At 41.8% G+C, this 14,903-nt stretch overlaps 1 long non-coding RNA gene across 3 annotated transcripts in view; it reads left to right on the forward strand.

Moving 5' to 3' along the window:
- Positions 1-13,513, forward strand: part of LOC133260665 (uncharacterized) — a 143,856-nt gene extending 130,343 nt beyond the window's left edge. For 2 of the 3 annotated variants that reach the window (XR_009740922.1, XR_009740923.1), the window contains one exon: positions 13,217-13,513. This is a non-coding gene — a long non-coding RNA (uncharacterized LOC133260665). The remainder of the gene's footprint in view (positions 1-13,216) is intronic. The other variant, XR_009740924.1, reaches the window with a different exon arrangement.
- Positions 13,514-14,903: the final 1,390 nt, after the last annotated feature.

The following is a 14,903-nucleotide window of genomic DNA, read 5'->3' on the forward strand; positions in this document are numbered from 1 at the left end:
CCTGGGAAATCCCATGGACAGAGGAGCGTGGTGGGCTACAGTCCACGGGGTCGCTCGTTGGACACGAGTGAGCGACTTCACTTACTACACTCACTCTTGCATCTTCACCATTGTTTTCCCAAGATCCTGGATCATCTTCACTATCATTAGTCTGAATTCTTTCTCTGGAAGGCTACCTATCTCCATTTTATTCAGTTGTTTTTCTCGGATTTTATCCTGTCCCTTCTGTGATTGTGGTTTTCATTCTGTCTGCCCTCTGATGGATGAGGATAAGAGGCTTGTGCAACCTTTCTGATGGGAGGGACTAACTGTGGGGAAAACTGGGTCTTACTCTGGTGGGCAAGACCATGCTCAGTAAATCTTTAATCCAATTTTCTGCTGATTGGTGAGGCTGTTTTACTTCCCTGTGGTTTGGCCTGAGGCCAAACTATAGTAGGGGTAATGGCAACCTCCTCCAAAAGGACTTATGCCAGCTGTGCCTCCCAGGACAGCTGCTTTCAGTGCCCCTGACCCCGCACTGACCCTGAAGCAGGGCATTGTTGACCCATGCCTCTACCAAAGACACCCAAACACTCACAGGCAAGTCTGGCTCAGTCTCTAACTCCTTTCTCCTGGGCCCTGGTGTGCACAACGTTTTGTTTATGCCCTCAAATAGTCTGTTTCCCCAGTCCTGTGGAAGTTCTGTAATTGCAAAATTCAGACTTGAATTAAAGAAAGTAGGGAAAATCACTAGGCCATTCAGATATGACCTAAATCAAATCCCTTATGGTTATACAGTGGAAGTGACAAAGAGGTTCAAGGGATTAGATCTGATACACAGAGGGCCTGAAGAACTATGGACAGAAGTTTGGAACATTGTACAGGAGGCAGTGATCAAAACCATACCCAAGAAAAAGAAATGCAGCAAGGCAAATGGTTGTCTGAGGAGGCCTTTAAAATAGCTGAGAAAAGAAGAGAAGCGAAAGGCAAAGGAGAAAAGGAAAGATATATCCATCTGAATGCAGAGTCCAAAGTATAGCAAATAGAGATAAGCCTTCTTAAGTAAACAATGCAAAGAAATAGAGGAACAGGATAAAATGGGAAATAAACCTATTTACCTCAGAATGGGACTTGAAACCACCTGGCTGGGACTGGAACCCAGGCAAACCCACGCTACCTGGTTTCAGGACCTAATGAAGCTCAGGTTCTTGATGTCTCATTGCAGAAAGAATTCAGTGAGAGACAAAGTAATAGGAAAATCTAAAGAAATGAATTTATTTAGATTCAGAGAGAAGCACACTCTACATACAGAGTGTGAGCCATGTAGCATGGTTAATTTTTATGGTTTGGGTAATATCATATGTTAATGAGTGGGAGAATTATTCCAACTATTTTGGGGGAAGGATGAAGATTTCCAGGAATTGGGCCACTTCCTACTCCTTGGTCTTTTGACAGTGCCTTGGAACTGTCATGGTTCCTCTGAGTGTGTCATATAGCTTGTTGATTGAAGATTAAGGTCTAGTTAAAGCCATCTTCCAGGGCTTCCCTGGTGGCTCAGAGGTTAAAGTGTCTGCCTCCAATGCAGGAGACCTGGGTTCGATCCCTGGATTGGAAAGATCCCCTGGAGAAGGAAATGGTAACCCACTCCAGTATTCTTGCCTGGAGAATCCCATGGAAAGAGGAGCCTAGCGGGCTACAGTCCATGGGGTTGCAAAGAGTCGGACACAACTGAGCGACTTCACTTCACTTCATGTTAAAGCCATCTTGGACCCATTTGATTCTAATCTGTTTATGTTGTATCCCTGGGCTATGTCATTCTTTCAAAAGTTGTGCCCTGCCCCTTTCCCTCCTGTTACAGACAGACTAGCAGTCTCTTCAGGAAAATTAGAGATACCGAAGGAACATTCACCCAAAGATGGGCACAATAAAGAACAGAAATGGTGTGGACCTAACAGAGCCAGAAGATATTAAGAAGAGGTGGCAAGAGTACACAGAAGAACTGTACAGAAAAGGTCTTAATGACTTGGATAACCACAGTGGTGTGATCACTCACCTAGAGCCAGACATCCTGGAGTGTGAAGTCAAGTGGGCCTTAGGAAGCATTACTATAAACAAAGCTAGTGGAGGTGATGGAATTCCAGCTGAGTTATTTCAAATCCTGAAAGATGATGCTGTTAGAGTGCTGCACTCAATATGCCAGCAAATTTGAAAACCTCAGCAGTCCTGGCCACAGGACTGGAAAAGGTCAGTTTTCATTCCAATCCCAAAGAAGGGCAATGGCAAAGAATGTTCAAACTACTGCACAATTGTACTCATTTCTCATACTAGCAAGGTAATGCTCAAATTCCTTCAAGGTAGGCTTTAAAAGTATGTGAACAGAAAACTTCAAGATATACAAGCTGGATTTAGAAAAGGCAGAAGAACCAGAGATCCAACTGCCAACATCTGTTGGGTCCTAGAAAAAGCAAGGGAATTCCAGAAAAAAAACATCTATTTCTGCTTCATTGACTATGCTAAAGCCTTTGACTATGTGGATCATAACAAACTGTAGAAAATTCTTAAAGAGGTGGGAATACCAAACCAATTTACCTGCCTTCTGAGAAATCTGTATGCTGGTCAAGAAGCTACAGTTAAAACCAGACATGGAAAAATGGACTGGTTCCAAATTGGGAAAGGAGTGTGTCAAGGCTGTATATTGTCACCCTGCTTATTTAACTTGTACGTAGAGTACATCATGAGAAACGCTGAGGTGGATGAAGCACAAACTGGAATCAAGATTGCCGGGAGAAATATCAATAACCTCAGATATGCAGATGACACCACCCTTCTGGTAGAAAGCAAAGAGGAACTAGAGAGCCTCTTGATGAAAGTGAAAGAGGAGAGTGAAAAAGCAGGCTTAAAACTCAACATTCAAAAAGTTAAGATCATGGCATGCAGTCTCATCACTTCATGGCAAATAGATGGGGAAAAAATGCAAACAGTGAAAGACTTTATTTTCTTGGGCTCCAAAATCACTGTGGATGGTAAATGAAGCCATGAAATTAAAAGATGCTTGCTCCTTGGAAGAAAAGCTATGACAAACCTAGACAGTGTATTAAAAAGCAGAGACATCACTTTGCTGACAAAGGTCTGTGTAGTCAAAGCTATGGTTTTTCCAGTAGTCATGTACAGATGTGATAGTTGAACCATAAAGAAGGCTAAGCACCAAAGAATTGATGCTTTTGAACTGTGGTGCTGGAGAAGACTCTTGAGAGTCCCTTGGACAGCAAGGAGATCCAACCGTAAACCTTAAAGGAAATAAACCCTGAAAATTTATTGGAAGGACTGATGCCAAAGCCAAATCTCCAATACTTTGGCCACCTGATGCAAAGAGCTGACTCACTGGAGAAGACCCTGATACTGGGAAAGATTGCAGGCAGGAGGAGAAGGGGGTGACAGAGGATAAGATGGTTGGATGGCATCATCAACTCAGTGGACATGAGTTTGAGCAAACTGCAAGAGATTGTGAAGGACAGGGAGGCCTGGCATGCTGCGGTCTGTGGATTCGCAGAATCAGACATGACTGAGCAATGAACAACAGCAATCTTGTCTCTTCATCTGGGACATAACTTTCTGCTTTTTTTATCGTGATTAACTTTCTGTAATATGGTTTTTTAGTGGTGTGGGACTGTGCTTCTTGCTTCTTCAGTCTGGTCTCTGATGGATGAGGCTAAGAGGCTTGTGTAAGTTTCCTGATGGGAGGGACTGCCATGGGAAAAACTGGCTCTTGCTCTGGTGGGCAGGGCCTTACTCAGTAAAACTTGAATCCAATTATTTGCTGATGGGTGGGGTTGTGCTCCCTCCCAGTTGGTTGTTTGGCCTAAGGCAACCCAGCCCCTGGGTCTAGGGACAGTGTTTTAAAATTATTAGTGAAAAGGAAATGATATGCTTGGGTAAATCTGAAGTAAGTCTAACTGGGTAAAAGTAGGTTTACAATCCAAATTATATAGATATAGTTTTCCAAGCCAGAGACATAACTGGACAGGTACTTACATAACTTTGTCACTACAACATACACGTGAGGACATAGGCAGCTATCCATCACTTAGTGTAAACATATTTTTTTTGCTTAACCTATGAAGGAACTCAAAGAATGCTATCTATAAGGAAGTTGTTCATACCTGTTGTTTTCCTAGAAGAAGAAACAAAATAAACCAATGAACCACAGTTACAGGAGCTGTCTAATCATTAATGATACAGAACTGGAACTGATTATCTTCATTTAATCTGACAGGTAGGTCACCAGTGACTCAGGAGAGCAGCTGCAGTGCTCCGTCAGGGCCTGGCCCAGTGGACGTGGCACCAGCACTGAATGTGCTGCTAGTGGGCTGGCTCTGTGCTGACCTTCCCTGGGCCTCGCTTTGTTTCTCCCTTGAGCTGTGTGTTGAGTAAAGGAGCTTGCTAAATCGTGGCTGTTATTAAATTAGGAAAAGTCAGCCTGATTGCTTCTCTCATGTCCCTGGCCCCAAATGCCCAAAGCTGAGTTCAGTGTACCTGCTTGTCTACCCAGAATGCCCTGTGCTCACCTACTCCTACGCCACTCACTGTGCTGCCTTGCAATTGGTAGCAATCATGTCTGTCGGCCCACTGGACTATATTACCTTCACAAAATATTTTACCATTAAAGAGTCTCCAGAAAATCTGCCTTTTCAGTTGGGAGATGCTACATTCCCACTCTATTCATAGCAAGTGTGTTAGTCACTATGTTGTGTCCGACTCTTTGCAACCCTGTGGACTGTAGCCTGCCAGGCTGATCTGCTCATGGGATTCTCCAGGCAAAAATACTGGAGTGGGTTGCCATTTCCTTCTCCAGGCGATCTTCCCAGTTCAGGGATCAAACCTGGATCTCCCACATTACAGATAGCAGATTCTTTACCATCTGAGCCACCAGGGAAGCAGTTCATAGCAAAGAGGCTTCTTACTGTTAAACTCTTGAGAGTCCCTTGGACTGCAAGGAGATCCAACCAGTCCATTTTAAAAGAGATCAGTCCTGGGTGTTCATTGGAAGGACTGATGCTGAACCTGCAACTCCAATACTTTGGCCATCTTGTGCAAAGAGTTGACTCGTTGGAAAAGACGCTGATGCTGAGAGGGATTGGGGGCAGGAGGAGAAGGGGAAGACAGAGGATGAGATGGTTGGATGGCATCACTGACTCGATGGATGTGAGTCTGGGTGAACTCCGGGAGTTGGTGACTGACAGGGAGGCCTGGCGTGCTGCGATTCATGGGGTCACAGAGAGTCGGACATGACTGAGCAACTGAACTGAACTGAACTGAGAGAGCAATAGTTTGAAAATTATTTATAAATTACTAAGGAAGTTCAGTGGGGTTTCCCTGGTGGCTCAGGGGTGAAGAATTCGCCTGCAAAGGCAGGACAGGTGGGTTTGATCTCTGGATCAGGAAGATCCTCTGAGAAAGAAATGGCAACCCACTCCAGTATTCTTGCCTGGGAAATCCCATGGACAGAGGAACCTGATGGGCTATAGTCCATGGGGTCGCCGAGTTGGACACGACTTAGAAACAACAACAAGGAAGTTCAATAGTCAAGTTTTCTAGAGAACTTTTCAATCTATGCACTAAGCTTAAATAAATGTCTACACCAGAGTTGAATTAAATGATGTTAATGTCATTTTACATTATTTAAGGTAGAGAGTCTCTTCCCCGTTTCTGTATCTACTGTGTTTCAAGGTTCTTAACATATCACTCAGTAAATATATGTTCAATGAATTAAGACATATGTAAATGTAGATCCAGTATAGTTCTCCTTTAGTCATTCACCAGAAACCTCAGTTTGAAAGTGACTTCAATCTACCTTTTTTAAAGAGCCCATGCATATTTGAGATATGTTGCCTAACAGCTACAAAACCATCAGTTTCTATAGAGTTGGTAAGCTTTATGCAGAGCCTTAAACAAGCATACACCGTAGGCCTAAATGAATATTTGGTTTGTAGTAAACAAAGGGATGAATTCTATAATTCAGTGTCCTTTATATAAAGATACATAATAATGATTTTTTAAGAGAGTCCCTTGGACACCAAGGAGATCAAACCAGTCAATCCTAAGGAAATCAACCCTGAATATTCATTGGAAGGACTGGACTGGTGCTGAAGCTGAAGCTCCAATACTTTGGCCATGATGCAAAGAGCTGACTCATTGGAAAAGACCCTAATGCTGGGAAAGATTGGGGACAGAAGGAGAAGGGGGTGACAGAGGATGAGATGGTTAGATGGCATCACCAACTCAATGGACATGAGTTTGAGCAAACTTCAGGAGATAGTGAAGGACAGGGAAGTCATGGGGTTGCAAAGAGTCAGACACAAGTTAGCAGCTGAACAACAACAAGATTTATTACAGGAAAAAAGTTTGTATTCCTGAAAAAAACTTGTGTGCTTCTTTTCATTAGGCAGTAAGAACTTGTTTTCTTTGACTTCACTTCCTGGAAGAGCAAAGTGAGGCCATTCCAAGAATATCTTAATTGGTCTCCCTTTGTTTCTCCTCTTTCAAACCAATACTTCTACACTGTCACCAGAATTACTGATAATCCACAGATCACAGGACTAGATCCCATGCCCCAGTTTATTTTCCTAGGAATAAAGCCCCAATCTAGTTTCCAATATTTAAGCCCTAATCTCTTCTTCTCTTTATGCCCCTCTCTTTCACTCTTTCGCTTGCCTTTACTGCAATTTGTGTGCCATGTTTCAACCATAAGATTTTCTCATACCCTCAGCACGTCTTGCTTATTCCGACCTCCATGACGTTCCTGATGTTATTTCCTCCACCTTACAATGCTCTTTCCTCTTTTTATTCGAAGTATTAGTTCCCTTAATTCCCAGATCAAAGATTTTATCCTTTGATCTTGCACTACCTGTGTTTGAATCAAGGTTATTTGACTTCTTTAAGCCTTGGTTTCCTCATTGGCAATACTGTTGTTTCATATCTGATAGAGTTGTTGTGACGAGGCTTGTGAGTACTCAACAAATATTAGCTCTTAGAATTAATAAAATTTCTTCTATTTACCTGAAATATATTTTTGTCATTCTCTATAGCTTAATTTATGTACTTAGATTATTTGTGCCATGGTCCTAGAATAGAATCCATTTCAAAGTTCTCTTGATCCCCTCCTCACATAATCCACAACCTAGATAACTGACTTTAGTTTTGCTGTTGTTATTCATCTGACATTTAACACTGTCTTAATGTAGCCATTGTAATTTTCTGTTCTCCAGATTGGCTTAGGACAGTGATGGTCGTTTCTTTTGTGTGTCTGTATGTATACGTCTCTGTGTAATATTTCTGCCATGGATTTGAATTTAGAATCTGCCAAATTGATATGTGCTTGTATTTGCAAAACTAGGAACTGTTCAATCAATGGTAGCATTGTGCATTATATAATTTAAGCTTACATATCATACCCTATTCAGGTCTCACAATAATCCTATTAGATAGGTGGTGGTATGCCTGTTGTTATCATTATACCAAACAGTGATACTGATTTAACTAACACAGATGGCTATGCCATCAGAAGAGCATTTTGTAAGAGACCTAAGTATGCTGAAATTTCTCTAAGTTTCTTATTCTCTTTCGCAATAAAGCCATTAATTATCCTTTTCTCCCAAGATTGTTTCTCTGCTTATGAGTCGATGTTTACGACTCTAAGTGGGTCTTTGTTTCAAGACCTGTATCTTTGTACTTGGCAGCCATTTGCTCAGAACTAATGTCATGTTACGTCATCTGACACACAATGTCAGAACCACTTTCAAACTCTTGTATAAATCCCTTTGTTCTTTTGATACGAGGAAAATATGTAATGTATATGGAAGGAAACATAAAATCTGAATGGGAAATCTTACAGGAAATATTTCTGATCATGAGCATGCTAGATTACAAATTTGAGTAGGTACTATATTCCTCACCAACACAGCAGACCAATGGAGCAGTAGTTAATATTGTTAAACACTGTATAGCTTGGGTCTTATTGTGGACATTGTTTAGTATTTTTCTGTTTCAAGGAACATATATCATTTCTGTTTGTATGGAAAGTATATCCTTTCAGTTGGGAGGGGCTATTATATTCCTTTCTTATTCAGCTCAAATATATCTCTCAGTATTATCCAAAGATCTTATGAGGCCAGTCAACTTTAGTTTGTTATACACTACTTGAAATAAATTATTTTGGATATATTCCAAATATATCCTAGATATAGCCTGAAAATTATTTATAAATCTCTAGAAAGTCAAGGCTATGGTTTTTCCAGTGGTCATGTATGGATGTGAGAGTTGGACTGTGAAGAAAGCTGAGCGCTGAAGAATTGATGCTTTTGAACTGTGGTTTTGGAGAAGACTCTTGAGAGTCCCTTGGACTGCAAGGAGATCCAACTAGTCCATTCTAAAGGAGATCAGTCCTGGGTGTTCATTGGAAAGACTGATGCTGAAGCTGAAACTCTTAATACTTTGGCTACCTCATGTGAAGAGTTGACTCATTGGAAAAGACCCTGATGCTGGGAGGGATTGAGGACAGGAGGAGAAGGGGATGACAGAGGATGAGATGGCTGGATGGCATCACTGACTCAATGGACGTGAGTTTGAGTGAACTCCAGGAGTTGGTGATGGACAGGGAGGCCTGGCGTGCTGCTATTCATGGGGTCACAAAGAGTCGGACATGACTGAGCGACTGAACTGAACTGAATGAGGTTCAAACAAACAAGTTCTCTGGAGAATTTTACATTTTATTTCCTAAGATTAAAAACAGGTTAATTGAATGATGTTGAGGCACCCACAGAGAGATGCTACACATATAAAGACATGATCCTGTCCCACAGCTTGCAATCTAAAATTAGATATACACAGGCAAGCCGGAAAAACATAGCATGCTTTTTTTTTAAGACCAAAAAGAAATGATGGGAGAGAAAAATGAGAGTGGTAAATCAAAAAATCAAAGGGAACTGACACATATTCTATCTTCTGCCTTTTATTTGTAGCCTTAATTATCTTTGTCAGAAGTGATCACACTGTTGAAGTCAAAGAGGGAAGCTGTCTGATAGCCTCTAAAGGGTGACAGGACACTAATGGGATTGCTATGCACAGTGTCCTCTGCTTTGGAGGTCCCTGAACTCCTTTTATCCCTCATTTGTCCCTGAGTGGCTGACTCTGGGGTACTCAAATTTACCTTCAAGCTTAGTACTGGAGATGAGCACCAAGCCACTATGTTAGGAAACACTCCCTCCAGTTGCCTGCAGAATTTGAGAGTAGTGCACTGTGGCAGGCCAAGAGGTCTGGACTTGAACCCAGCCATAGCTTCCCACGTGAACTTCAGACTGAGAGCTCACTATTAACCCCCAACCTATGTGGTTAGTCTATAAGTCTGTCTGGCCTTCTCCCTGAAGTCAGGTTAAAAAAGAAAAAAGCACCTCCAATGTGCCAGGCTTCATGCCCATGTTAGGAATACAGATAAATAGAATCTAGACTCCCCCCCACTACCACTCCAGTATTCTTGCCTGGAGAATCCCATGAACGGAGAAGTCTTGCAGGCTACAGTCCATAGGGTCTCAGAGTCGGAAACACCTAGCATGTAGACTCTCTTTTGGAGCTTATAACTTATTTTGGAGAGACAGCTTCAGTTCAGGTCAGTTCAGTTGCTCAGTCGAGTCCTACTGTTTGCAACCCCATGAATCCCAGCACCCCAGGCCTCCCTGTCCATCACCAACTCCCGGAGTTCACCCAGACTCACGTCCATTGAGTCAGTGATGCCATGCAGCCATCTCATCCTCTGTCGTCCCCTTCTCCTCCTGCCCCCAATCCCTCTCAGCAATAGAGTCTTTTCCAATGAGTCAACTCTTCCCATGAGATGGCCAAAGTACTGGAGTTTCAGCTTTAGCATCATTCCTTCCAAAGAAATCCTAGGGCTGATCTCCTTCAGAATGGACTGGTTGGATCTCCTTGCAGTCCAAGGGACTCTCAAGAGTCTTCTCCAACAACACAGTTCAAAAGCATCAACTCTTCGGTGCTCAGCCTTCTTCACAATCCAACTCTCACATCCATACATGACCACAGGAAAAACCATAGCCTTGACTAGACGGACCTTTGTTGGCAAAGTAATGTCTCTGCTTTTGAATATGATATCTAGGTTGGTCATAACTTTCCTTCCAAGGAGTAAGTGTCTTTTAATTTCTTGGCTGCAGTCACCATCTGCAGTGATTTTGGAGCCCAGAAAAATAAAATCTGACACTGTTTCCACTGTTTCTCCATCTATTTCCCATGAAGTGATGGGACCAGATGCCATGATCTTCGTTTTCTGAATGTTAAGCTTTAAGCCCACTTTTTCACTCTCCACTTTCACTTTCATCAAGAGGCTTTTGAGTTCCTCTTCACTTTCTGCCATAAGGGTGGTGTCATCTGCATATCTGAGGTTATTGATATTTCTCCCGGCAATCTTGATTCCAGTTTGTGTTTCCTCCAGTCCAGCGTTTCTCATGATGTACTCAGCATATGTTAAATAAGCAAGGTGACAATATACAGGCTTGACGTACTCCTTTTCCTATTTGGAACCAGTCTGTTGTTCCATGTCCAGTTCTAACTCTTGCTTCCTGACCTGCATACAAATTTCTCAAGAGGCAGGTCAGGTGGTCTGGTATTCCCATCTCTTTCAGAATTTTCCACAGTTGATTGTGATCCACACAGTCAAAAGCCTTGGCATAGTCAATAAAGCAGAAATAGATGTTTTTCTGGAACTCTCTTGCTTTTTCCATGATCCAGTGGATGTTTGCAATTTGATCTCTGGTTCCTCTTTCTTTTCTAAAACCAGCTTGAACATCAGGAAGTTCACAGTTCACATATTGCTGAAACCTGGCTTGGAGAATTTTGAGCATTACTTTACTAGTGTGTGAGATGAGTGCAATTGAGCGGTAGTTTGAGCATTCTTTGGCATTGCCTTTCTTTGGGATTGGAATGAAAATTGACCTTTTCCAGTCCTGTGGCCACTGCTGAGTTTTCCAAATTTCCTGGCATATTGAGTGCAGCACTTTCACAGCATCATCTTCCAGGATTTGAAAGAGTTCAATTGGAATTCCATCACCTACACTAGCTTTGTTCGTAGTGATGCTTTCTAAGGCCCACTTGACTTCACATTCCAGGATGTCTGGCTCTAGGTCAGTGATCACACCATCGTGACTATCTGGGTCGTGAAGATCTTTTTTGTATACTTCTTCTGTGTATTCTTGCCACCTCTTCTTAATATCTTCTGCTTCTGTTAGGTCCATACCATTTCTGTCCTTTATCGAGCCCATCTTTGCATGAAATGTTCCTTGGTATCTCTGATTTTCTTGAAGAGATCTCTAGTCTTTCCCATTCTGTTGTTTTCCTCTATTTCTTTGCATTGATCGCTGAAGAAGGCTTTCTTATCTCTTCTTGCTATTCTTTGGAACTCTGCATTCAGATGTTTATATCTTTCCTTTTCTCCTTTGCTTTTTGCTTCTCTTTTCACAGCTGTTTGTAAGCTTAAGAACAAACTATGTTGTTCAATAACATAACGTGGTAAATGTAGTAGCAGAGGAGTGGTGAGGGTGAAGGCCAGAAGAAGAGTATCCAGCCCAATGTGGTGCTTGGGGGTTGGGGACAAGGAGACAGGGGGTAAGTCTGAGAGCAGGACAGAAACCAGGAGAGTTACCTCCCTGAAGCCAAGAGAGTGTGTTGAAAAAAAAGAGAGAGAGAGGAGGAAAACAGAGTCGGATCCTTCAGCTATTGAACAGTATGGACAAGAAAGTCCATTGGATTGACAGATGGAGGTCATTGGTGACTGTTGATAGGGCAATAATTGGGGAGGTGCAGGTGTGGAAAGTCAATATAGTACTCATGCTGAGGAATTAAAGGGAAGTGGAAATAAAAATCTTTGCTGTGAAAAGAGTAAGTTGGAAATCTGTCACTGAGGGAAAATTTGTCTTGACTTTTAATCAGAAAAACAGGTTTCTAATTGGAGAGAAATGAGCTGGTTGAAAATAAAGAGGTGAATGATGGATCAAGGGAACAGGTTTTTGATTCCAGTTCCAGATCCCACTCTTCTTCCTCCTAAGGTGGCCTCTGTCTCCTCCTGATTCTATTAGCTCCCTCCTCTCACAGATGGACTTTGCTTCTAGTCTCCCTTGTACAGACTCAGCTGTAGCTCCCTAAAATATGACAGTGACACCAACTGAATGTCAAGAACCATGGCTGCACAGGAATCCTGACCAACTTGATTCTCACAGTATTTACTAATCTACAAAGAACTGATACACCTTTCCAATGACAAAAAATACTTTTGTCTACCACCTAGAGCATCTTTTCCTGGGTCAAAGTGCCTGGGGGTTCAACTAGTAATTGGGAGGTTGTTTGTTCAAAATGGATTATAACAAAGGGAAGTCATTTGTGAGTTATTTAATCCAGCAGCTAGGCAATGGCAACCCACTCCAGTACTCTTGACTGGAGAATCCCACGGGTGGAGGAGCCTGATAGGCTGCAGTCCGTGGGGTCCCTGAGGGTCGGACTGAGCGACTTCACTTTCACTTTTCACTTTCATGTGTTGAAGAAGGAAATGGCAACCCACTCCAGTGTTCTTGCCTGGAAAATCCCATGGACGGAGGAGCCTGGTGGGCTGCAGTCCATGGGGTTGCACAGAGTCAGACATGACTGATGAGACTTAGCAGCAGCAGCAGCGAAACCTGAGAGTAAGCCCTTTCTAGTGACTGGAGGACCCACATCCACTTTAGAGCACTTGCCAAAGTTTCTGCTGACAAAATTTTCTAGATTCAAAGCAGACCATTTTTTCCCCACCTTTATTACTTACAATGATGTTTCAGTGAGCTCCATCAGAAATTGCACCCTCATCTTTCTCTACCAGCAGTGTGGATATTCTTAGCAATAATATGATTTTTGGTAGTTTCAGCTCTTGGTGTGATAGAATTTCCAAGTTATAGAAGGTGATTTCCTTTCACATTTTTTCTAATGAGTGTACCTCTTCTTTCATTCGTCTGATTTTTTTTTTATACTCAATTCAGTAATTTAATGAAAATACTAAAATGAAATATTTTCTTTTAAACAATGGAATTTCCATCCTCATTTTTTTTAAGAGAACAAATTTAGAATCTAATAGAAAATCATCACAGCCAGATAAAACACTGGGATTGGATATTTACTGTACTCACTGTAATGCTTATATTTATATGATTAGCAGAGAACTCATCAGAAGCCTCTTGAGGAAAGAAATGTGTCTCTCAAGGATCTTCCTCACATCCAGATGCACTTGGTATGTATTCAATAAACGTATGGATGGACTGACTTTAACTAGAGAGTTCTATTAGAGTGAATGGTGGTTTGTCGTCTAGGATAAGATCTGTCTTCCTAACGCACAGTCCTCAGTCCCCAGTCTTGCTCTTTTGCCTAATGAACTACATAAGGCAACTTGTTTTCCAAAATATCAATATTATTCTCTTCCTACCAAGATAGGGGCAAAATGGCACTTATGTGGGATTCTGCAGGTTTAAATTTGAATTAAATGAGAATAAAGTACCCAGTCCACAACCAAAAATATATTTAACATGCCTTAAAGTTTACTGAATTAAAGAATGAATTGGACAATCATTTGAGACTGTTCTATTGACTGTGGCTCAGACCATGAACTCCTTATTGCCAAATTCAGACTTAAATTGAAGAAAGTAGGGAAAACCACTAGACCATTCAGGAATGACCTAAGTCAAATTCCTTATGATTATACAGTGGAAGTGAGAAATAGATTTAAGGGCCTAGTCTGATAGAGAGAGTGCCTGATGAACTATGGAATGAGGTTCGTAACATTGTACAGGAAACAGGGATCAAGACCATTCCCATAGAAAAGAAATGCAAAAAAGCAAAATGGCTGTCTGGGGAGGCCTTACAAATAGCTGTGAAAAGAAGAGAAGTGAAAAGCAAAGTAGAAAAGGAAAGATATAAACATCTGAATGCAGAGTTCCAAAGAATAGCAAGAAGAGATAAGAAAGCCTTCTTCAGCGATCAATGCAAAGAAATAGAGGAAAACAACAGAATGGGAAAGACTAGAGATCTCTTCAAGAAAATTAGAGATACCAAGGAACATTTCATGCAAAGATGGGCTCGATAAAGGACAGAAATGGTATGGACCTAACAGAAGCAGAAGATATTAAGAAGAGGTGGCAAGAATACACAGAAGAAGTATACAAAAAAGATCTTCACGACCCAGATAGTCACGATGGTGTGATCACTCACCTAGATCCAGACATCCTGGAATGTGAAGTCAAGTGGGCCTTAGAAAGCATCACTACGAACAAAGCTAGTGGAGGTGATGGAATTCCAGTTGAGCTATTCCAAATCCTGAAAGATGATGCTGTGAAAGTGCTGCACTCAATATGCCAGGAAATTTGGAAAACTCAGCAGTGGCCACAGGACTGGAAAAGGTCAGTTTTCATTCCAATCCCAAAGAAAGGCCATGCCAAAGAATGCTCAAACTACCGCACAATTGCACTCATCTCAGACACAAGTAAAGTAATGCTCAAAATTCTCCAAGCCAGGCTTCAGCAATACATGAACCGTGAACTTTCTGATGTTCAAGCTGCTTTTAGAAAAGGTAGAGGAACCAGAGATCAAATTGCCAACATCTGCTGGATCATGGAAAAAGCAAGAGAGTTCCAGAAAAACATCTATTTCTGCTTTATTGACTATGCCAAAGCCTTTGACTGTGTGGATCACAATCAACTGTGGAAAATTCTGAAAGAGATGGGAATACCAGAGCACCTGACCTGCCTCTTGAGAAATTTGTATGCAGGTCAGGAAGCAAGAGTTAAAACTGGACATGGGAACAACAGACTGGTTCCAAATAGGAAAAGGAGTTCGTCAAGGCCGTATAT

Source organism: Bos javanicus, chromosome 14 (genome assembly GCF_032452875.1).
Source record: "Bos javanicus breed banteng chromosome 14, ARS-OSU_banteng_1.0, whole genome shotgun sequence".
In the NCBI taxonomy this organism is placed as follows: Eukaryota; Metazoa; Chordata; class Mammalia; order Artiodactyla; family Bovidae; genus Bos; species Bos javanicus.